The sequence below is a fragment of the Pteropus alecto genome, unplaced genomic scaffold, assembly GCF_000325575.1.
Source record: "Pteropus alecto unplaced genomic scaffold, ASM32557v1 scaffold67, whole genome shotgun sequence".
NCBI lineage: Eukaryota > Metazoa > Chordata > Mammalia > Chiroptera > Pteropodidae > Pteropus > Pteropus alecto.
This window is the reverse complement of record NW_006441061.1, coordinates 751,690-775,848: the sequence shown is the minus strand read 5'-3', so window position 1 is coordinate 775,848 and position 24,159 is coordinate 751,690. Positions and strand designations below refer to the sequence as shown.

Below are 24,159 nucleotides of genomic sequence, written 5' to 3'. Positions count from 1 at the left end.
CTTTTCCTCAAAAATGTCTTGCTTTTCTTGGTCCTGTACCCTTCCATGTAAATTTTAGACTCATTATCAAGTTTCATAAAAATCATGTTGAGATTTTGATTAGACTTTCACTGAATATATAGATAAGTGTGTGGTGAAGTGACATCTTTATGTTAATGAGTCTTCCTACCCAATTCTCAAACACGATGTCAGTTTATTTAGGTCTTATTTTAATATCTTTCAGTAACATTTTAAAATTTCTTCTATAATGGTCCTATACATCTTTGGATAATTTTTCCCCTAAGAATGTTTTTTATGGGTTTGTAAATGTATACATCTTTAATTTGTTTTATTCTTTCGTTGTTTAGAAATTCAATTAATTTTTGAATATTGAATTTTGCCCAGCTACCTAATTAATTCTAGTAATTTGTTATACTTTTTTTTGATTTCAGATAATCTTGTAATTTATAAATGAATGCTTTGTCATTTTTCCCCTTTCTATTCTTTATACCCTTTATTTTCTTTTCTTGATCAATTGCACTGCCTAGTATCTTGAGTACAATGTTAAGTAGAAATAAAGATTGAGAATATTCTTTTATTGTTCCTGATTCGAAAGGAAGTATTTTAACATTTCTCCAGTAAGAGAGGTCTTAATTAGTTATTCTTTATTAGATTAAAGAAGTTCTTTTGTGTTTCTAATTTGCTTTTACTTGTTTTTTTCCTTGTCGTAAATGGGTGTGTTTAATTGTTGCTCTTAACTAATTTACTTATTCTCTCTTGCTGTTTTTTACTTGGAGTTCTGCAGTTTCACAATGCTTTGTCTCTGGTGTGATTTTTTAAAATTTATCTTGCTTGATATTTCTAGATTAGCAGTTCCAGAATGTTCTCAGCCATTATTTCTTTGATTCTCTTTATTATAGCCTTTTGGAAATCTGATTAGAATGTGTTAGACTTTCACTCGCTTTCGTGTTGCTTATCTTCTTTTTCGTATTTTTTCTTTTGTCTATTTAGACCACATTATGGATAATGTATTTGGGTTTATTTTTCAGTTCACTAATTCTACCTTTATTTGTGTTTAATCTCTTCATTATATAAGGTTTCATTTGATTCTTTTATATCTGTTTGGCTGTTTGTAGTCTTTTTTTTTTTTTTACTTCAATCTTTAGTTTTTAAAAGTATTAAACTTTTTTTTTTAATATTCCATATTTGATTATTTTAGTTGTCCATAAAGCTGAATTTGTAAGAATTTTTGGAGGCCTTGGTTAAATTGGAGTCTCTCTACAGTAGATCTGTATTTCGCTTATGCTCCTGGCTGTTACTTAGAGGTACTAATAATTCCACGGCTCTATAAATTATCTGTTTGACATTTTATCTCAGACCATGGGAGGTGAATTTGGATTGCAAATCCATGTGAGAGCATACTTATAGATAGAAATTGTCAGTGGAGATGTTTGCTTCCACCCTGTAAGAGCATTAAGAAAGGAAAATTTTGTGCTGGCAGAATTTATTTGAAAATTGTTTATCCTTAAAGGTGTAGCCCTCAAGCAACTAAGCTTTAGGTCGTGGTGCCCTCGGAAGGTTCCTACGCTTTATGGCCTTTTACTTCTGCCTTCTATCTCCATAGTTTGGGAGCTCAAAGTGTCCACAGTTTGGCAAAGAGCTTCAAGTTTGTGAAAACCAATTTCATTGTTGAGTTACCTTTCTGAGTTCATGTTCATTTCATTTTTCTGTTCTCTGAAATGTTTACTTTTTGCCACATGTTTAAAGATTGCGTGCGTGCATGCGTGTGTGTGTGTGTGTGTGTGTGTGTGTGTGTGTGTGATCTAGCATTTAATTGTATCAGTTGGGAGGGTTTTTGAAAATATCTGATCTTACATATACCAAAAAGGGAGATAAAAAGAAATGTAAACACACATACTAAAATTCACCAGTTTTAAGTGTATAATTTAGCAAGTTTGACAAATGTATACAGATGTGGAACCACCGTCATAGTCAAGATATACAACATTCTTTGTTACCCTCAGAAGTTCCTTGTTCCCCTTGTTAGTCACTCTCAACATCGCTGGCTCTGGGCAACCACAGGTCCTTTTTCCTTCGCTATAGTTTAGCTTTGTCTTCTCCAGGATTTCATGTAAGTGGAGTCCTTTCTGTGTACTCCTTTATGTCTAGCTGCTTTGGTTTGGCGTAACATTATGGGATATATCCTTGTTACATGTAGGAGTAGTTTGTTCCTTTTTATTGCTGAGTAGTATTCTGTTGTATGGATGTAACCCAGTTTATTCACTTGTGGGTGGACGTTTGGGGTGTTTCTAGGTTTTGGTTACTGTAAGTGAAAGTGATGTAAACATTCATGTTTAAGTTTTTACATAGACATATGATTTCTGGGTCTTATGGCATGAAAACTTTACAGGAAACTGCAAAATTGTTTTCAACAATGTATGAGAATGCCAGTTGTGCCTTTTCTCACTAACTGTTGATATTGTCAGCCTTTTTCATTTTAATCATTCCGTTGAATTATGGTAGTATATTATTGGGAGTTTAGTTTGTTTTTCCCTGGTAACTGATAATGTTGAAAGACTTTTCATGTGCTTTTTACTAGGAAAATATTATTATATATCTTCTTTGGTGAAATGTCTGTTCAAATCCATTGGCCATTTTTAATTGGGTTCTTTGTTTTATTATTACTAAATTGTAGGAGTTCTTTATATATTTTGACTATAAGTCTTTTATTGGATATTTGCTTTGCAAATATTTTCTCCCAGTCTGTAGATTGCATTCTCATTTTCTTAATACCACCTTTCACATATCATAAGATTTTAATTTCAAAGTCCAGGTTATCATTTTTTTCTTTCATGATTCATGTTCTTCGTGTGCTGTGAAATTTTTGCATAAGCCAAGAGCATAAAGATATTCTCCTATATTTTCTCCTAGACATTTTATAGATTTATCTCTTATATTTAAATCTTTGATTCATTTCTATTCATTTTGTATATGATGTGAGGTAAGGAAACTGGTATTAGAAATTATAAATCGAAAGTGCTTTTATAATAGCATCAAAATATAGAATACTTGAGGGTAAATTGAACAAAAATTTGTATTACCTGGCCACTGAAAAGTATAAAATGTTTCTGAAATATGTTAAAAGAAGATCTAAATAAATGAGATAAACACGCTCATGGATTGCAACACTCGGTGTTGTCAGGATGTCGTGACGCTTAATTTTGTTTGTCAGTCCGCTAGGCTGTTGTGCCAGTTGTTTGATCAAATACTGGTCTAGATGATGCTGCAGTTAACATAATTAGGTGACCTTAAAGGAGATAACCCTTCTTAATGTGGATAGGTATCATCCAATCAATTAAAGGCCTTAAGAGCAAAAACCGAGCTTTCCTGGAGAAGGAATTCTGCCTCAAGACTGTAACATAGAAATCCTGTCAGAGTTTACAGCCAGCCAACGTGTACCCTACAGATTTTGAAGTCAAGACTGCAACATCTCTTACCAGAGTTTCCAGTCTGCTGTCTGACCTATAGATTTTAGACTTGCTTGAATCAATTCTTTAAAATGAATCTCTCTCCGTATGTGTGTGGGCGTGTGTGTGTGTGTGTGTGTGCGCGCACGCACGCGCGCATGTGATTCTGTTTCTCTGGAGGACCATTACTGATACAAATGTCAGTTCTCCCCAAATCGATCTGTAGAATTAATGAATCACAAATAGGCTTCTTTCTAGAATTTGGTAAGCTGATTCTAAAATATGTATGGAGATTTTTTTAACCAACCAAACAAACAAACAAAAAGACTTAGCCCAAATAAGTTTGAAAAAGAAGAATAAAGTTCGAGGATTAACATTACCTGAATTCAAATCTTGTGAAGCTGCAGGAATTAGGACATTGTGGTACTACTGGCACAAGGATAGACATGGATCAGTGGAAAAGAATAGAGGATCAATTGATTTTTGATAGAGGTTCCAGGGACATTTAGAGTGGGGGAAAGGATGGTCTGTTAAAAAAATGCTGATGAAACAGTTGGAGGGGAAAAAATGAAACTGACTGTTGAATGAATGTATTATTTTCAACACAGAAGAAATGTCTTTATTTCTACCACCAGAAAACAGAAATTATAGTGTGTTTCCTTTTAGTTCATTTCTAATAATATATGTAATGTACATATGCACGTATTTTAAAATTATATATTTGAAGTTAGATACCTTTTCTATTTAATCGATATTCTTTTTTTATGTATTTGTATAACATTAAAATTTTCTCTCTGAAGGACATTTTAGTGGTCACGTCACGCTAAATCATGAACGTGTCTTATCCTTTACCTGGTGTTTCTGTCTGTCGGAATGAATGGTAACAGCAGAGCCTCTGCCATTCATTGGTTCCTTTGCCCCTAGAAACTGCTAAGCCTATTTTACCAATTATACTGTTGAATCCTAATGACAACTCGGAGATATTAAGCCCAATTTTAAAGAAAAGTAAACTACGGTTTAAGTAACTTGCCTGTCTCTCATGTGTGAAGCTTGGATTTATAATCATGTGTCTCTTATTCCAGCCCCTGAGAAAATTATACTGCCAGTTTTTAGGCTCTTTACAATTTTTTTTTTCTATCATAAGAAGCCCCAAGATGGATATATTTGTGTACAAATCATTGTCTGCGTTTCAGACATCTGAACTTCTTCTCCTTTGCTAGTCCTTGATAGATTTTATCACTCCTCATCTAGTGAAATATTCAGAAGCCAGTACAGTTGTCCAACACAGCAGGCAAGGCAAAGCAGCGTGGCAGCTGCAGAGCTGTCCCTTTGGTTGAGCAAGGCCTGGGTCACATAAGTGCCGGGCCTAGGCAGGCATTTCTGTAGAAATGCAAATCTGCAGGGGAATGAGTCTAGGGGAACTCAGTGGCGCTGACTCTTCAGGGGTTACTCATTTTGGAAAATGAAGGAGAATTTTAGTAGTCGGTCCCTTTGGACATTGAGTCTTCTTCAAAAATAGAATTATATAATGTTGGTCAAGTCACCTAACCCTTCTCTGCCTTGTTTTCTCCATCTGAGAGAAGGACACTAAGTTACAGCTTTATGGCCAAGGGAGATGTCCTGAAGAGGTCACGTTGCCTAGTGAGTAGAATCTTACCCATGATTTAGAAGTCACTAGGGAGGCAACATGGTGTAGTGGCTTTGGAGCCAGAGAGACTTGGGTTCCAATATAGCTCTAATGTTTGTTAAGTGATCTCAGACATATTTCCTGGTCCTTTTTGAGCCCTCCTTTTCTATTTACTCAGAATGTAGAACAAAAACACACTGATCTTTAAGCAAAGGCATCTGTTTTCACGACGCTAGGTTGTTCTCTGGTCTGTCTCCCCCCGCCCAGTTTGGGCTTTGGTTTTATGAAGCAGAGTAATCCTCCCACTTATATCCAAGTCCTGATTCCTTTAAGGAGTCACCCAGCTCTGCCTCTTCTGTATGATACGGTAATGATAGTGTTAAATCTTCTTGGTCCTTGACTTCTGTTATCTGCAGGTCTACATACCCTTTGTGTTCTAACCTGTCGTTAAGAGCACAGGTGACCTACTTGAGATAGTAGGTCATATCTAAGTTTGTGGAAAGGGTTGTTTTCAAGCAGCCTAAAGTTTGTGTTTACATTTAGAGTATCCTTTCATTTTCATTTCCAAGTTCAAGGCTTAAGTACCGTAGGCATTAGGAGCAAAAGTCAAGGCAGCTCTAACAGTTTCTGTTACACCTTGGGTTACTCCGTAACTCCTTCTGGGGTTCCTGGTTTTTGCACCGAAGCTCCAAGAATCCTGGGAACCCACCATAGAAGAGGAGGAAGAGGAGGAAGACCGAAAGTTGGAGAAAGATAGCCAGTGGGTAGAATAATGCCCACCTAGTCGTGCTCGCCTCTGCTGATCGAAAGATGTGCCTTTCAATTTCCTGTCTGTATTGATAGGAACATAGTGACTTTTGGTTACAGAAACCTCTGTTAAAAATGATTGTTTTTAAATGCAAGAAAAAAAGAGGAATATGGAACCTACATGGAGATGCAATAAGTATGCCTGTATGCATGTTTATTAATATTGCATACTTTTTTTTTCTTTTTCTCTTCTTAAAATGGCAAGAAGCATATCTGGGGAACAGCATATGCTCTGTAAGCAGTTCTTCACCATATTGGAATCTGGGGGTTCCTCTTAATGCAGAAGACATGCTTTTTTCATTGTTTGTCTAGCTCTGGTTTCCATTTTAAACTTAACTGGCACTAGTTAAGTTAATGTAGTAGCAGGTATTTGGTAAGACATGGCTGTTACATAGCATTGTACGAAGTTTGTGTGGATGAGCCACGAAGGGTCCGGGTGAGTAGACACCTTTTTTAGCTTCATTGGATATGATATCGATAAGATAGCCATCGTCATTTAGAAATGAACATGCTCAGTCCCTGCCTCTTCTCCGTCTAATGAGTTCATGTAAAAAATATATCAAAAGAAATCCTCATAGCAGAATCCTCACATTTCAAAGGGAAGTATATTTATTATAAGAACTGCTGATTCATTAGGAATGCTTCCTAATTCGAACAGCGACAGCTGCTTCTGGTTAGAATAAACTTCATCTCTTTTGTGCCCTGTCTCTCTGAGGGGATGTTAAATTTTGTTTTCAGATTTTTCTCCCGCTTTAGCCTTTTCTCTTCCTTTCTCGCATTTTACTCGATCATGATGCTTTATCCTTCTCAGTGTTCACACAATTCGATCAACCCACTGTATCCACTCCCCACCTTTAAAACTGCCTTGTGTTGAGATTACAAATGCTAATAGAACTCTTTCGATAATGTGTTTTGTTTGCATTCACCGTGGCAGTGGAGTGTATTGTACAGCAGTAAAGAAAAAAAGTTGAAAAACGTTGTAGTCATGAATTCTAAGTGTAATAATTTAAAGTACAGGGAGCATTTCAGAAACTGCCATTGTCCATTAAATGAAACCACTGTATTAACGTATCATAGCATGCTGTTCTAATCACTTTTCTCTAAATACCAGCTTTTGAAAGAAACATGGCTGTGTTTTTTTATACAAAATCTGAAATCGTGTAATTGAATGGCTTGGCAGAATAGGTAAATGAATGTAGCAACATGCATTCAAATATGTCTCTTTGGTTTGTAATGAGCTGATTGAAGTTCACAGTTGTAAGACTTGCCATTTTATTTTCTGATTTTACATTCTGGACCTAGACAAAGGTGCCAGTTTTTTGAATTAACAGAAAGAGAAAGAAGAAGAAAATTGTTCATAAAAATCAAGTAGCCCTTTTTGGGGATCACAGTTGGTTTCAGTGCTCCAGTAGCCTTTATTCAACTGTCCTTCAATAAAATAAAGGACCTTTTAATGTGACCATTTCTATTTCATTTTAGAATTAAAACTAGAGACTGTGTCTGATTCTCTTGTTAGCCCCAGGGCCCAGCAAAGGGCCTCCCAGTCAATAAATGTTTGATGACCGAATGAGCCATAGAATACTAAGCCAAATGGGTGTCAGAGTAGATATCAAAATATACAGTAGGCAGAAAGATCATCAGGTTTGGAGCTAAATAGACCTCACTTCAAATTCTGGTTAGTAAGGGACTATGGGAATTCCTTGTGGAATCCGAATGAACATTTGATGTTTCAGGACAATTCCAGATAGTGAAGATAGCAACTCTTCTACATCCTCTCAGACATGAGAAACCAGGTTCTTTTGTGTCCGACTTAGTAGGAGATACAGAAGAAAGAGGAGGATAATACTGGGGCCTTGCTAAGCCATTCATTGGGGACAGAGATAGATCTACTTCTAGGTTTGTCGGGATGTTCTTTTGGCTCTGCAGATGTGTGGCTCTGGATAAGTCCCTCCCACTCTCTGGACTTCTGTTCCTTCTGCTACAAATGACAGGGTCGAACAGTTTAGAGCAGCTGGCCGCTCTCATTCCTCCTTTGCTTCATCGAGTTGGGCCAGGTGGCGGAGAGCTTGGCTTCAGCTTTTTCTGGCCATGGAGTAAACCCTTGCCACCTCCTATAGTGTCATGGTCAGACCTCTGGGCTGGGCATGGTTTTTTAGCTAGAAGAAAGCATGGTATAATACATAGGTTTGATATACTACAAGCCCAGTGTAGATAGAGTGGTTTATTTTCTTTACCTGTGAGTTGTCTCTCACGTAATCTGTTACTATTAAATAACATAGCTAATGAAGTCTGTGAATGATACACTATTTTAATGCATTGGGTGGGCAGAAGGTATTCCTATAATGTCCCCTAACTTGGGGTACAGCGACAGCACCATGGAGTTGGAATATATGGGAATGCCCACAGGAATATATTACTATTAAAACTTATCTTTCATTGGTCAGCAGTAGGAAAAAGGTTAAAATATACAGTGCGGCTTTAAAAGATCATGATAGAAGCTAGTCTCAAAAGGCTACATGCTGTACTATTTTATTTATATGACATTCTGTAAAAAGCAAAATTATAGGAATAGGAAACAGATCAGGTTCTGGGAGTGGGGAAGGGTTGACTACAAAGGGGCAGCATAAACAAATTGAGTGATGTGTGATAGATGTATTCTGTGTCTAGATTGTCTGTGGCTGTTACACTAGTGTATGCGTTTGTCAAAACTCATAGAGCTGTACACCTGAAAGAGTGAATTTTAATTGATGTTAAAAAGAAATGAATTTTAAAAAGGTAGATGGTGGGAAGAACAGGTGGTAAACAGATGATCTCGGTAGAGTGTGGTAAGAGCTATGATACGCATTAATAGACACCCTGTGAGGGGCGAGGGAGTTGACTTGGATGGAGCACAGGGGAGCGTGTTGGGGTCCTGGAAATGTTGGATGTACTGATTGTGGTGGGGATGGTTACACAGCTGTATATCACTATTAGAACTCCTCTAAATGTACACACAGAATGGGCGGATTGTATCATATGTAAACTATAATTCAAAATTGGTTTATAAAAAAGAAAAAAGATCACGAGCTTTAAAACCATGCCACTTTACTAGCGTAGTGACCTTGAGCAAGTCTGCACGTCTTTGAGCCTTCATTTCTTTATCTGTTACTTCTAGCTGAAGATACTCGTCTGATGTAGCCGAGGTGAGGGGCAGAGATAATGCCCTTGAACTGTGTGGTCTAATGCCTGACATAGCTGAGGTACTAGATATTTTCATTCCCATCCCATGAATGACTCAGTGTGCAGAACTGGTCTTTAAATTAACTAAAGCTGCTCTATTTTAGACCCATAAAAGTTAAGTTCAAATATTTGTGAAAGGTAAAAATGTTAACATCCATATGTTTGTTTAATGATAGCTCTGAGAGCCTTATTACTGTTGCTATCTTTTATATCACTATAGCATACTAAATCTTCTAGGGTTAAGTCTCATATAATTAGTTAAGAACAATATATGACATTCCTTCAGCCAAGAAAGCACAAGGAATTATTTGCAGTGTTAGCTTGAAAAGAGTCATTCATTGAGGAATAATTGAAAAAATACTGGTGACACATTTATGATCCCCATCTTTTTTTCCTTTGCTTTTATTCTGTCTTTGAAATGAAATCTTTATCTTGTGTCAAATGGATAAATATTAATAAAATCCCTATTGACCCTAGCTCACTCTTTTGTGACAGATACAATCTTAAAAGTAATTGTAAAGAATATACATACGCTTCTGGCATTCAGCATTTTAAAGGCACTTAAAATCATCTAAAACATAGCTTTGACTTGCTCTTTCTCTTGAGAGAGCAAGTCAGCATCTCCTGTTTAACAATAATAACAGAAGTTGCCTAATTTTGAGTGCCTGATATGTTCTATGAACCGTGATGGGCACTTTGTATTATTTGCATTAAATTATTAAATTATTTGTATTAGATTGCTTAATATGTTCCTTACCATGGCCTTATTATGTAAGTAGTAAGTACTGCCCTTTTGCAGAGGCAAGTGGCCTTGGAGAGATGAAGTAACAGCTCAGGGGGTGCCCTTTAGTAAGCAGGAGAGCTCCCCTTGTCCTTCCGGAGTGTCCAGCTTCACCTCCTCTCCCGCCAGGTCACCTGGGTGCTGCTTCGGAGGGAGGTGCGCCCTTCAGGCCAACCTTTGCCTAACAGGAGCTCATTTTTCCGCTCTTCTCCTAGATCCAAATCCTCTTTTTAATTCAATAATTAAAAGAGCACTGACATCACTTTTAGAACCTCCTTCTTCCTTGAGGACTTATGCCAACTATGTGGGTCTTAGAATCTTTGAATTTATCTGCTTCCCGACTTTCCCTTTGAATCATCTTCCACTCTGATAAAGTTGATAAAGTGATCTTCTAAAAACACAAATCTGATCAAATTTTTCTTTGCTGAAAACCCTTCTTTGCTTTCAGGAAAAGAGCTAAACTCTGGTCTTGCACATAAAACTCCTCACAAGCTGATCTCTTTGCATTTGTCTGGTCAACATTTCTTGCTGCCAAGATTAAGATTCCCTTTGCACCCCCATGCCCAACCCCACCTTCCAAAAGCACACACAGAGAAACATCCTTCCCCACCTTTAAAAGTGATCCGGCCATTCTAAGCCATTGATGGTTTGTTGCGTCTGTGCCTCTAATAGTTTGTTCCCTCCAGATGGAAATACACTTTGCTTTCATCTAACTTCTCTTCCTCATTTAACCAATATCCCAGACTGTCGAGATACCCTTTCTCATTGTCCCTACAGCTCTTGGTGCCAAACTGTATCACAGCATCATCACAGTGCATTGTGATTACCTATTTACATGTATATTTTCCCCCAAAAGACTTAGGTTCCTTGAGGACAGATAGCACTGTGTCTCGTTCATTTATTTAGTTAGCCTAGCTGTCTAGCACAGGGCTGGCGTATACAGATGCTTACTAAATATTTGTATGAAGGATCCAGACTTGTAGATTTGGCCTCAAAGTCTAACAGGGAAAAATAGATTCTGACCCTTTTTTTTCTGTCCCCTCTGAATGTAGAGTGCCCTTGGATAAGTGACCATGTCCCATTCTCTGAGGCCCCACGGGATTTCCTGAGGCTGACTGCTTCTGTGTTAAGGAAGGTCACTGAAAACCTTATCAACCGACCACCCTACCCCAAAATTGAGATCTGTGGGAGCGTGGTGCAGTGGAGCTATCTCAGGGCTCTGGTGGCGCCGGTTCGCTGAAGGGCGCAGACTTCTGTTTCATCCAGGGGGCCTGTGTGGGAAGCAGGTAGTCGTAGTTATCAAGCACTTAAAGACACAGAAAGGTAGGCCTTCGCTTCTGCCCTTCCTGACCAATCCACCTTTCCGCTACCAAGCAAGATGACTTGGAAGTTGGTAGGCAGGGAGGAATCACACATGCCACTCTTTGTTTTTTTAATTTAAAAAAAAAAAAAAAGAGAGATTTTAATTTAAAAGTTAATAAAAATAATACATGTTTATTGTAGAAAGTTTGGAGACGATAGAAAAATGCAAAAATGAAAATGAAAAATTATTTGTACATATTATAGAGCCTGCTTTTATATTTAAATATTTCATAAATGTTTCTCTTAAAATATTTTCTATAGTCTGATTCAATGCATACATAATATTCCATTCTTTTGATAGTTTACAGTTTAATGTGAACTATTATTGTACATGTAGCTTGCTTCCAAGTATCGCCATTATGAATAACACAGACTGCTTTAAAGACAAAACAACCTTTTCTAATTTTTAAGGCACTTGTATGCTCAATACATAAGCCATAGAAAATGTAGAAAAGAATGTACAAGGAAACAAAGATTATTTACAACCGCATAACCTAGCAAGAACCATGATTAATTTTTTTGGTCTTCTAGTCTTTCTGTAAGTGTGTATGATTGCATATGATACATAGTTATGTATACCACTTTTCAATATCTATTATTTCGTCAGCGTTTTCCTACATCATTAAAAACATTCTAAAATGTAATTTTCTGTTGCTTGGATTTTCATAGTTTAATTATGTAATTTAACCCTTCTCTTAGCACCTGTTTAGGTGTGTGTGTATATGCTTTGCTATTGTACTTAATAAAGAACTGCCATCTAAAATATATTACCATAAAAATTAAGTCAACATTTAATGCTGGTGAAGATACAGTAAAAATGATTCATACATACATTTTCTGACCTTCATTTTAATATTCTGCTTTCAGTAGCTAGTCTTTGAAAGGCTGCTTTCCTGCTCTGTGAGTTTAAGGATGGATGTCAGAGAAATCTCTTTCTGCCAGGATGTTTGTTGACTGAGCCTCTTTTCTGTAAAGTTTGGTTTAGAGGGTTTCTTCTGAGGGAGACAGATAATTGGCAGCACTGCTGGGACTTTATGACTTATGACTTATTCGTATTTGATTTGTAACCAAACACTCCCCCTTCTGAGCTACCATATCTTGAGGGAATTTAATAACTCCAATTGTCGCTTTTGTAAGCCGTAAGCACAAAGGTTATTTCAAAAATAAGGAGAGGCCGAGGAGTAGGATTTTTATCACGCTGATAGTAGTGACTAACGGCGTCTCACGTTCCCATTTGGTGCCAGATTCCCAGCTCCCCAGATCGCCTGGGAGCGGGTCCCGTGTCCTCGGAAGGGCTCGGCTGTGGAAACTGCCCGTCTTGTGCTGTGGCCGTGACCCATGGTCATGGTGCAGAGGGAACGCACACCTCACCTCCTTCCAGGTGGCCCAGCCATTATTGCCTACATTTTCCAAGTTTTGTTCTCGTCGCCTCAGAGCATTCTTGATGCCATGTGGTTTCGCACACCAGCCCAAGCCAGGGGCCGGCTTTGGGCTTTATTCAACTCTGTACCCAGGGCCTGGCTTACCTTAGGCAGTGAGTGAATGAATGAATGTGAGTGAATGAATGAATGCATGCATGCTATCTGTAAAATGTGTTTGATGATTGTCCCATTTTGACAGTTTGAAGACACCTAGTCACATGTGAAGTGTGTGTGCTGCCAAATGCACACTTCACTGGTATCATCCCCTGAGGGAGATCCCCCCCGCACCCTTAGAAAAGTACCTGTTGGAGTAGTAAATCACACAAACCTGGATTTACTTTCTGGCCATGTGACTCTGGGCAAGTAGCTTACCCTGTCCATGTTTCAGTTTTCTCATTTGTTATCTGGGGATATAATGGTACCTACTTAATAGAATTACTATGAGGAATAAGGAAGTGCAAAAATGGCTCCTGGTACTTGTGATTCCAGAATCAATGACAGTCTCTTACTATTACTATTGTTATCTGGTACATCAGGAGTAGTCCAGCAGTGAAGGTATTTGGAACTAAGTGGATCTTGCAGTTGGATAGATTAGACCTGTTCAGCGGGTCGGCTGTACCTCTGTGTGATTAATTTTGTGCAAAGAAATTTGCTTCCCTCAGCCTGGCCCGGGTCTGCTGCAGAACGAGTTAGTAGTGGAAGTTTTCTTTGGAGTAGAAGAATATGGTGTGCAAGACGGATGCCTGTGGCAGACTAAAGCAAGGAGAGGGGCTGCTTGGCTTGCAAAAATTCCTGCTTTACCGTCCCTCGAAACCCCGTTTCATTTCTACAAACATTTTTGGAGAAACCTCTTGGTGAGAGAGTTGCTCCATCACGAGAGGTAACTTGAGAGCAGTTTCCTGTCTGTTTTTGTTGCCAGCTCTAGTTGTAAGGTCCTGCTTCGTACCCAAAGGAGGCTTTGAACATCAGCTGTCTCAAACAATCTCTAGTCTTATCACTTATTTTAATGTTCCTTGCACAGGTCACTCTTGGATGTAGTGCTCTGGGCAATCTCACTCCAGAATGCTTCCCTTCCTTTATTTAACCTCTGACCTGTGAAAACAAGAGTTAATCAAGAGTTCTAAGGTAGCTAAGAGGAAGGGGAAGTGTTTGGTTACAAATTAAATATGAACAAGTCATAAGTCATAAATCCCCAGCAGTGCTACCAGTTGTGTGTCTCAAGTTGCATATGGTCCGGAGTGTTTGGGTTATAAATTCAAGTTCAGGGCTCTCTGATTGCTTGGGGGTAGGTGTTAGGTTAGTTTTCTTTTGGCCTAAAACTCTTTGCTTTCTAAAACATTACTTTTATTGGACTAGCTACATTCATATCCTACTTTCTCTGTGTGCCTGTCTCCCCTTTCTTTCTTTACCTGCCTTCTTGTGTTGATTGGTGTGCTGTTCTGTGAATTGAGACAGAACTGCTTCTCTGAGAAGAAGTTCAGCATATGGAAAAAGTTGCCAAGGAAAGGCATTGAAGCATAGAGCGTAAGTGGGTTTAAGAGACAGCCAGACACTTTTATAGAGAGATTTGCGATTGAATGATGTAACATTCAAGCAGAGATGTGGGGTGGAAATGAACTTAAATGAGTGCTGTTCGTGGAAAACTGATGCCCTGTCTAATCTAGCATTTCCTAATTGTCACCATAAGCATACATTTAAAGCTTTATGCTTTAAATTAGAAAAGGCAATACAGTATGTTTAAGAATCTATGACACAGGCCATGGTTCTTGTAGATTAGTTCTTAAAAATACACATGAAAGGTAGCAGAAGCATTGGCTCTTAACATCGAGCATGGGAAACTTAAAGTATTTTTTCTGCCATCTTTGATTAAAACATTTTAAGTCGAGCTATTTATATTTGTGTTTCTGAATATAACATATACACTAATTCCTAAAGCAATAGAGAGCTGACACATGACCAGTGTCCCTGGAGCTGGCAAAGTAAGAAAACACACTGAATGGTTGGGAGGCAGCCAGAGTTGGTTTGCTCAGAACACTTAGAGCCGAGGGAATTTTGGATGCAAGCTTTCATTTTATCGTGGCGTTACAGTGAGAATCGCAAGGTAAGAATTTCAAATCCTAATCTCAGGGTCGATCATTATATTTGATCATGTTGTACAACTAATTGGAGCAAGTGGGACAGAAATCATACTGGACCAGTTTTGTGTCTAGCTCTGTTTTTAGTAGCTATGCCATCCTAGGCCCATCTCTTCACATCTCTGAGACTCAGTTTTCTCATCTGTAAAATGGAACGATCATTCAGCTCACAGAGCTGTTGTGAAGACAACTTGGGGGTAAGTGCCAGGTTTCCTTGTGGCCGAAAACTCTTTGCCTTCTAAAATGTTACTTTTATTGGACCAGCTACATCACATCCTACCTTCTGTGTGCCTGTCTCTTCTTCCTTTCTCTTCCTGCACCTACCCTCAAAGCACCTCACACTTAATAAATGTTTTTTTCCCTTCCCCCATTAGCTTCCACTTCTTAGCTCTAAAATGAGAATACTATCAAATGACATCTCAGTGGGGTAATTAATTTGGTTGTTTACTACTGAAAGCAGGACAGGACTTCTTGTGTAGCCATTTCTTCCCTTTGTTGTGTTGCTGTTGTTGTTTTCAGTAGTGACAACGTATTTCTCTTTTAGTCTATGAAGGCTTTTGTAAGGTGGATCTTCATCAGAACCTCACGAACCCATTACATTATATTACAGTAGTAATTTTAACCATAAAATAAGATGCTCTGAATGGCTAAAAAACCTGTAGGCGTGTGAATACGGGATGGGTAGCATCGAAAACTCTTTGGAAAATGATGAAAGGCCTATGTGCTCGCCCTCTCTGGGCCCATGGAAAATATCTGAGAATTACACTGAATTGTCAGTGCAGGTGTCATTACTGCAAAGATCTTCTGTTACCAACACTTCACCGGCGAGAACAGAGAAAAGTGCCTGTGTGCTTTCCTCCTGAGCTGTCTCCCTCAATCACAGTAATACTGTCACCGAAAAGGCGGCGACAGATCTGCTCTCTAAAAGCAACAATTATTGAATACCCATCAAGAGAGAAAAAAGCCTGGTTTCAAAAATCAAATCCAAGTGTATGTTTGGGTAGATTTATATAAGCACGAATGTTTTACGGGAGCTTTTTATGTGTGTGGGTTTTTTTTCCTAATGTAAATTAATATTTCCACTCATTCAGTACATATATTTTATGTCATAGATGGACTCAGTATCACAATGGGGTGTTAATTATGGACGTAAATCAGAGATTCTTGATTTAACTGGATACCGTAAGAAATTCACAACTTGAGATAAGCAGCTGTGAGCAAAGCAGAATGCTCAGATTGAGCGAGACTGGCTCTGGTCTTCCAAAGAGTTTTGTTTCTCCTTTTATTTAGGTTCCCCTGACATTTGATCTTACTTGAAATAAGAATACAGTTTTATCTGTTCCAGGCACAGTGGTGGGTGCATTCACATATGTTTCACCCTCACAACAGCCATGTGAGGGTAGATAGCGTATCCCCATTTCACACGTGGGAGAGGAGACTAGCTGTTTTGGGCCACAGCTAGTAAGTGACAAGCTGATACTCAGACCCAAGTGGGTCTCCTGACTTTGCAATCTGTGTAAAGTTGATCAGCAAAGTGTCACTTCCATGAGAACCTCTCGTCTCTTCCCCTTATGAACCTCTCTCATAGCACCGACCCAGTGCTGCCGACATTATCTGCCAGTCTATCTGCTTCCTTCCTTAGTCTGCGAGCTCCACAGAAGCTGGGACCTGGGTCTCATTCCCCATGCACCTTGCAGAGTGCCAGGCATATGCCGAGTGGAGGACTTCGTGGTTAGATGACTGTCTGCTACATTTGAAAAATGAATGATCTGGAAGTGTGTGACGTTTGGACTGTGAACCTCACCTCCAGTTTTTAATTCTAGGGAGGTGTTCCCTTAAGCTTAATGTGGTTAGCTCAGGTAGATGTGGTGTGCTTTTCCCATGAGGGAGTGTGTACACCTGGTGCTATGGCTGTAGTTTGAGAACCGTAGACCAACACACAGAGGTGGGCTTGTTATGCTTAAGAGTGGGAATGCTGGTTGCTGAGTGAAAAGGAAAAGGTATGTCTTATAGAAGGCAGTGTGGTTGGGATCTAGAAGGCGTGGGCAGTGGAGGAGTGGGGGAGATGAGGGCTCGTGGTATTGCCTTTCTCTTCAGTCGGTTTGGAGAGAAGAGTATCTTCTGAAGAGCGGGTGGAGTGGGTTAGAGATGGGAGAAGGAGGAAGAGTTTGGAGCACTGACAGATTCAAGGATTCTTGAGCAATGATAAAGGCTCACCTGTGCTTGAAAACCAAAGCATAGGTTGCCAAACCAAAACAGCCAGCCTGGGTCTGTGACATTTTCCCACGGCATTTGAAGTAGGAACAAAGAGTAGATGGTGGGGTTATGTGTGTCGGAGGGATAGGCAAGAGGCAAGAAACCTTCACTCTGGGGATACTTCGTAATCTGCTTTGAATATTTTCTCACTCTATTCTAATTATTTTTTACAGACTCCAGCAAGCCATTGTCAGGGATCGTTTTTAGTTCTGGATTATTTTCCTAACCAAAATGCTCCCTTCCTAAATTTGGAGCCCCGCCTCCCAACAGGAGCGGGTTGACTGTTAACCCTGAGGCTCTAGTGCTACAGGCCTTAGTAGAAACCACAGAGACGAGTCACATCTATTAAGGGAGGTTCTGATTTATTGTACGTCTCACATGTGCCAGACACACATTAGAGATTAAACAGTCAATACTCAGTCATGATCCTTGCTCTAATGGACGTGACACAGTGGAGAAGACAAACAACCAAGTATTATAAACTGTGGTGAGTCTTAAAGTAGGATAAGTCCAGGAGGGCCTCATATTCCAGGAAGAAAATGCATCTATTTAAGTGGAGGCCAAAATTTTATAGTAAAAATGGGGAGAAAGTTTACTTAGGATTTTATCTTGAAAAAAATGAAAGTAACATTTGAAAATAAATTTATTTCAACAAAGTTTAGCTTTTAGTCCAACAATGCATTATTCTTAGAATAAATGGCGAGCCAGGTGTTTTTTTTAAGGAAGGCCGTTATACTTTTTCTGACATAATAACACTTCATGTTTGATTTTCACAGCAGAATCATAAGAGGAGTTATTTTCCCCAAAAGCATTTGAAGATTTCCCCAAGGCCTCTCTGAATTTTTTGATATTGAATTCATCTTCTTTTGATGTGACTGTTGTGCCACTGCCCTTATTTTCTTTATTTTTCTTTGTCCCTTGTTACTGGGTCTAATGCTGCCAGATACTCATTTGTCAGTCACTTTGCCTCAACTCCGAATAGATGTCAAGCATCTCTTAACAAGGGCTTCATGAAATCCTGCATTCTTTGCAAGGGTTTGTAGTTGTACTTAGTGATCGGTTTTCCATTTTGCTGTAGATGTTTGACCAACCGAGACACTGATGAGAGCAGGCGTAGATGCTAGGTCAAACCAGAAGGTGCTGAGTAGGGACCTCCGGGTTTAAGCAGTCACATTATTGGTGAGCATTTTCTTCTTATAACAGCTTGTGCTTTCCAATCCACTCTGGTGACTGCAAGGCACGAGGAATTCCTGTGCAGAGTGCTGGAGGAGCCTCTGACCCAGACGCCAGCAATCAACGAGAGCTTGCCAAAGCTGAGGGTGGCAAGAGGGTTAGGCAGAGACGGGTAGGAAGAGAATTGCAGCTGCCAGATTGGGTGTCCACGTATGTCCACGTATGTCCACGTATGTCCACGTATGTCGGTTACCTCAGTTAGGTGATGCACGTCTTTTCATAGAAGAGGAAACAGTCTTAGAGAGATCGCTTTCCTGAGATTCATCCTGGGTTACTTGACTCAAGCCTGTGTTCTCCCCAGCATATGCCATGCTGCTCTGCTTTTTATAAAGGTGGGAGTTTTTTTGGCTTTTAATATGAAAGCTTTAAAAACTCAATGCCAAATAGCCTTGCCATCCGATGATTCTTGGTAGGAAGTAAGAAAAGAAGGAATACCTACCTCCCCTGGAGTACTCAAGATGGACTTTCAAGAACTCCTCAGACAGGGGAAAGTTACCAAGAAGAATGAAAGGCCCTGTTCCGTGTCACTCTTCTTAGCCTGAAACTCATTATTCCAGAAATGAGTAGAGCAGCTCTGCCATGAGTTCTCCCCAGGGTGGGACTACTTCATTACATCTGCTAATAGAATTGTACCTGAGCATTTAAATATAAAACTTTTGTAAGTTTTTTTTTTCTTTTATATTAGAGTCAGAGCATTGTGTTGATCTTTTTCAAATTATGCGTATGACTAGGTTGTGTTTTCTTAAGATTTTCTCTTTAGGATAGCGAAGTGGACCCTGGTTCTGATAAGGCTGAGATCCACCTGGCTGGGCTGAGGTTTATGATGAGGGGCAACAGGCACTTTCTGCCTGGTTTTAAAAACTCATGCTCAGGATGTTACTCTTTAACTGTCCCTTCGGTTTCTCCACTGGTTGCAGAACAAAGGGGAGGCCCATCGTTTAGATATATGAGAGGCCCTCCAGAGTCTGGTCCTTCTGCCCCCATCTCTTGCCCTGCAGCCCGCATCCCCTGCTCTGGCTATTCCAGCTGTCCACAGTTCTCGAGTCAGGCCCTGAGGTTCCTGCAGTGCGTCCAGGCCATTGCTCGTGAGTTTTTTCTGCCTCTAACACTCTTTATCTCCACCCCTTCCACCTTTCCTCCTGTGCACTGAGAACAATCTCTTTCCAGACTTAGATGAAGCTCAGTCTTCTCTGTGCGAACGAGAATTGAATCCCACAGTTGCCACGGACTGTTCTCTCTATTGCACACCCCTCTTGACAGCCATGATTTAAAATTTTTTATTTTTCTCAATTCAGGTCATTATTCTCTATACTTAGAGTCTAATCGATCTACTTTTATGATATTTTGATGGAAGAAGAGACCCTTTAGATTCTTCTTCATTTTAATTTTGAAACAATAACAACTTACCAGAAAGTTGCAAGCACAATATAAATGCCCCATTTGGGAAATGTTGCCAAAATAGTAACCAGTAATCCCCAAATACTTCAGTGCGTAATTTTAAAAAGTAACATTCTTTTATAGAACTACATTGCAATTATTGAAATCAGAAAATTAGTATTAATTTTGATAGAATGCCGTGTAATACATGGCCTTCTCCTCGATTCGTGTGTCCACGTGCTGCTACTTCCACCCAGAGACCTTCTTGTTGACTGCTGGACTCCGCCCGGCCACCTCCCATGGAAGCCCGTCTACCTGCTTGGGCTGACACCCCACACCAGACTGCCTTCCAGATGCTCCTTTTACTCCACTTGGACTCTAACACCCCGTGTCAGGTTGTCTCTCCACGAGGAGCCTCCTCTCCATGCCTGAGTGCTGACGTCCTGCTCCCAGCTGCTCTTCTCGCAGCTGGCCACCTTCCTCAACTTGGTCAGCCTCTGCCACTCGTCTCTGCCACCACTGCCCCCCGGCCCCCATCATACACACACCTACTTTGCTTTGAACTGAAATATCAGCACGAGAAGTGGGAGAGCTTTTTGAAATTTGTAATGGTTTTCTATTTTAGCACTTAGGACACTGAAGTGGAATCCCATTGTACAGGGTCAGTCATACGTACATGTCCATGCAACAGCGGGAATGGTCATCCTGACAGTTCGTTCAGCGGAGCGAGATTAGAAAAGTGAGTTGTCTGTCCTCGGTGGAACTCAGTTCCTGAGGCAGCTCACCATCCTGACAAATTTGAACATAGGCTGTTTTCACTCAGCATGTCCCGCAAACTCAGGCCAGTGACTTTGTGTCTTCACAAACCACATCTGCTGTATTTTGGAGGCAAATGAAGGGCTTTTTTACAGGTGATTTTGACCCTGAGCTATTTGACTGTATGCACTTTCTCTGGAACCTTCCCCTGCACATCTTGCAAAGGCCTTTGGTAGCTCATTTCAGCTAGGTTTTGTGTGGGAATACTGCAGCTGCTACCTGTGCTCTTCTCAAGTTGAGGACTTCCTACTGCCTCGCATAAAGCGGAGGCCTCTCTGTTTGACTGTCAGGCCTGGGAGTGAGGGCAGAGCCTGGGACAAAGTTACCTGAGATACAGTTTGGTGAGAGAAACTCGGATCCAGGCCAGTGCCCAAGAAGGAGGCTTCTCACCATCAAGGCTCTGCCGAGTGGGCCGTGATGATGCTCCGTTATCGTTTTATAAATCCATCTAAAGCCTAAGCTAAATAAAGTGCTTGGGAAAGGGTCCCAGCGCTTCTGGTCCCAAACTATGATGCTTTGTTGTGTATGCGTCCCTTTTTTCCCCGCGAGCACCGTGTCCTGCTCCAGGACGGGGATGCTTCGTGTTCGTCTTTTTGACCCCAGCCTTGGACCGAGCCCTGGACCGAGCCTTGGACCGAGCCCGGCGCGGAGTGAGACCGCGTGGTGCGGCTTGTGCGCCTGCGCGGAGCGTGCGCCTGCGCGAGCGGTCGCAGCGCCTTCAGACGGCGAGGGCGCAGCGGCGTAATGGAGTGTTTGCTTCCTGTGTCTGGCTTGGGAAGTGCTATTTACTCCACGATGACAGACAGGCACAAAATGGACTGGGGGGACTCCATGCCCTCACCTGCAACCTCACAGGCAGTGCGAAGCTGTGGTGCCAGCACTAATGAAGCTGTACAGGAAACGCAGTGGCCAAAGTTCAGCTGTGAACCCTGGCCTCCGACAGGGGAAGAGAGGGGTCCTTTGAAGAAGAAGACAGCTGGGTTTTGGTTTCAAGACCTTAACACTGCCATCACTAGATAGTCATCTGTCAGTGCACAGGGGACAACATGTGGAGAACAGTTGTGTCCGGTCAGGCCACGGGGAGGAAGGAATGGCTGATTTCCAGGGAAACCTCCCATGGCTGAGGGTTCTGCTTAGCAGAGCCAAAAAGAATCGATTTGGTGAGGCCGAGTCTGAGAACCCGGCACTGTGTGCTGCGGGCCAGGCTGTCCCACCACGTCACCTTCCTTCACCCTCACAGCTGGGAAGACATGGCAGCTTGAGGTTCCGGGCCCAAGCTGGGTTGTTCACTTGAACTTAGTGGCCCAAACTGCTTCCGTGTATGCCGCAGTCCTGGGTGATCAGAGCATCCAGCCTGCCCTAAGCCACTTCAGCAAGTACCCTGTAGTGAGTCCAGCTTTTCTCTGTTACTTGAGGCCACAATGTCCTTGCAAGGAAGTATTTTCTTGCTTTTTATTATCTTTCTTCCCGACTTTCGGTTCCTAGATTTTAACTAGTGGTATTTTTTCTTTCGGGAGGAAAAAATAAATAAATAAAATAAAAATAAAAAGCATTTGTAGCCCTCGGTTGAATTTGTTTACCAAGTGTCCTCTAATCTGGGCAAGAGTTTTCTTCTGAGGGGATTTATTGTTCCTACTAGAATGGCTTTTAACTCAGCTGAGGTTTATTTAACAGAATAGGAAGGGAGAAACTTATCTCCTCCCTAATCCCTCTTGAATGTTTACATTGCTCTGCCAAAGTAAATGCTGTGTAAAGTGGCAGCCGTCATTTGCTCTGTAATAGTCAATATGCAGCTGCCAGAGCTGATTGAAACATATTAACGTAAGTGATAATGCTGTCATAGAAGTGAAAAGTTAAGTTGCTTATCAGTATATTTTGATAAGCTACTTAAATTTTACAGTAGCATGTGCTGGCTTCAGACAGACGCTCATGATAGAGGACTGTGCACTTTATCTGTCCTCTCTGTTGCCTCTCACTTCATTTATTACCCTTGGCGGCACGGCTGGTAATCGGTGCCGGGTGCCGATTTCCCCCTGCAGGGCAGGACGGAGTCGGACAGCAGCAGCGCCCTCTTTCGCGTCCAGCTCTAACAGTCACGGGCCCTGCCACCTCGGCAGGGTGGATGTCAGCACGACGCAAGTGCTCGGTACACACTCTGCCCACGTGACTATTTGATGTCGCTTTGGAAAGTTTCTTGTGATGAACAAAGCCATTTGAATTAAGTGACAAAGCTTCTTGGGAGGAGGGATATGAATTTCAACAACAATTCTGTGGCACTAAAGTGCCTTTGCTGTTTGTCTTTGTTCAGTTTTGTTTGTTGGGTCAACACTGAGCACCGACGGTCTGCCGGGCTTCGTGCTGGGCTCTGGGAAGACAAAGCGAAGAAAGGCGTGACCCTTCCTCACCATTTATGCACAGGCTGTTGGGAAGGCAGACACACCATCCTGTGCCACGTGGCACGCACATGCCCAGGGCAGCGTAGAAAAGAAGAGCCCAGGGCATGATGCTGTTAGGAGGATGAGTAGAAATCAACTGGACTAGACCATGAACGGCAGAGGGAGAAAAGGGCCAGTGCACACAAGCTCAGGCAGGCTGGAGGATGCCTGCATGTCCTCAGTGAAGCCGCAACGAGGGGAGTACGTATTGGAGAAGTAGGACAGTCAGGGGCCTGCCAGTGGAGAGCCTCCAGCGCCATCCAGTCCTGTAGCAGTGGGACACGCTGAAGAACTTGAATCCAGTGTGCCACTTAGATTTGCATTTTAGAAAGATCATTCAAAGAGCAACACAGAGGAAGGGCGATAGTCAGATCCAGGCTGTCATTCGAGTTAAGGGGTGTGATAGGATCCAGAGGAAGGCAGTGGGGCGACGGAGGGTTAGAGCACACCCCCCAGTATGTGGAAAGAGCATGTTGCAGGTGGAGTGTTCGCTGTGACAGTATGACTGGTTCTGGGCTCGTGGGGCCTTTGGGACACCTCACAGCTGCCAGCAGTGCAAGTGCTGTATGTGTGCGCGGCTGTGTGTGTCCAGTCCTGAGAAACTTGGAGCCTTCCTGGAAAGGGTGGGTGTGGGGGCAGAGGCCTGGGGGGCTGCTCATAGATGGTTCCTGATTGCAGAGTCTGCTTTGAATGTCTTCTGTATGAACCTGTTCTAGCTCTGAGGCACTGGAATAATTTATAATGAACATTCATTCCTCTGTGTTTTACAGGCAATTTTTTTAAATCCCAGAAATAATTAGCATTTCACCAGTCTGTGTTTCTAGTACAGCCTATGACAGGATGACTCTTTAGGCTGTAGAGAAAGACAGAAATGTACCAGTCTTGAATTTGCTCCTGGTTAAAGTTTTTGACCTGCATACTAATATTTCGTGTGTTTCTTCTTCTTCCCTAGCTATCTCCCGTGGTTCGAAGTATTTTATAAGCTACTTAACATCTTGGCAGATTACACGACAAAAGGACAGGTATTTGTCTTGTATTCTTTTTAACAAGTAAACTTTAATTTTTATAATTATAAAAATAATACCATGCCTTACATTTCACCAAAACATTTACCAAAAATGTAATGCATGACCATTATAGAAAGTTTGGGAAATTCAGAAAATAGTAGGAAGAAAGAGGAAACCACTCCTACATGTCCTCCTACTCCCATACTCCCCTAAAATAAGTGTGGCTAGCGTTTTCTT

The 24,159-nt window shown here is 41.0% G+C and overlaps 1 protein-coding gene across 1 annotated transcript in view; it reads left to right on the top strand.

Annotated features, from left to right (window-relative positions):
• DENND1A (DENN domain containing 1A) overlaps positions 1-24,159 on the top strand; it is a 428,365-nt gene that overhangs the window by 150,168 nt on the left and 254,038 nt on the right. Inside the window, exon 5 of the mRNA XM_025051273.1 lies at positions 23,868-23,937. The gene's annotated coding sequence lies outside the window, so the exon portion shown is untranslated. The remainder of the gene's footprint in view (positions 1-23,867; positions 23,938-24,159) is intronic.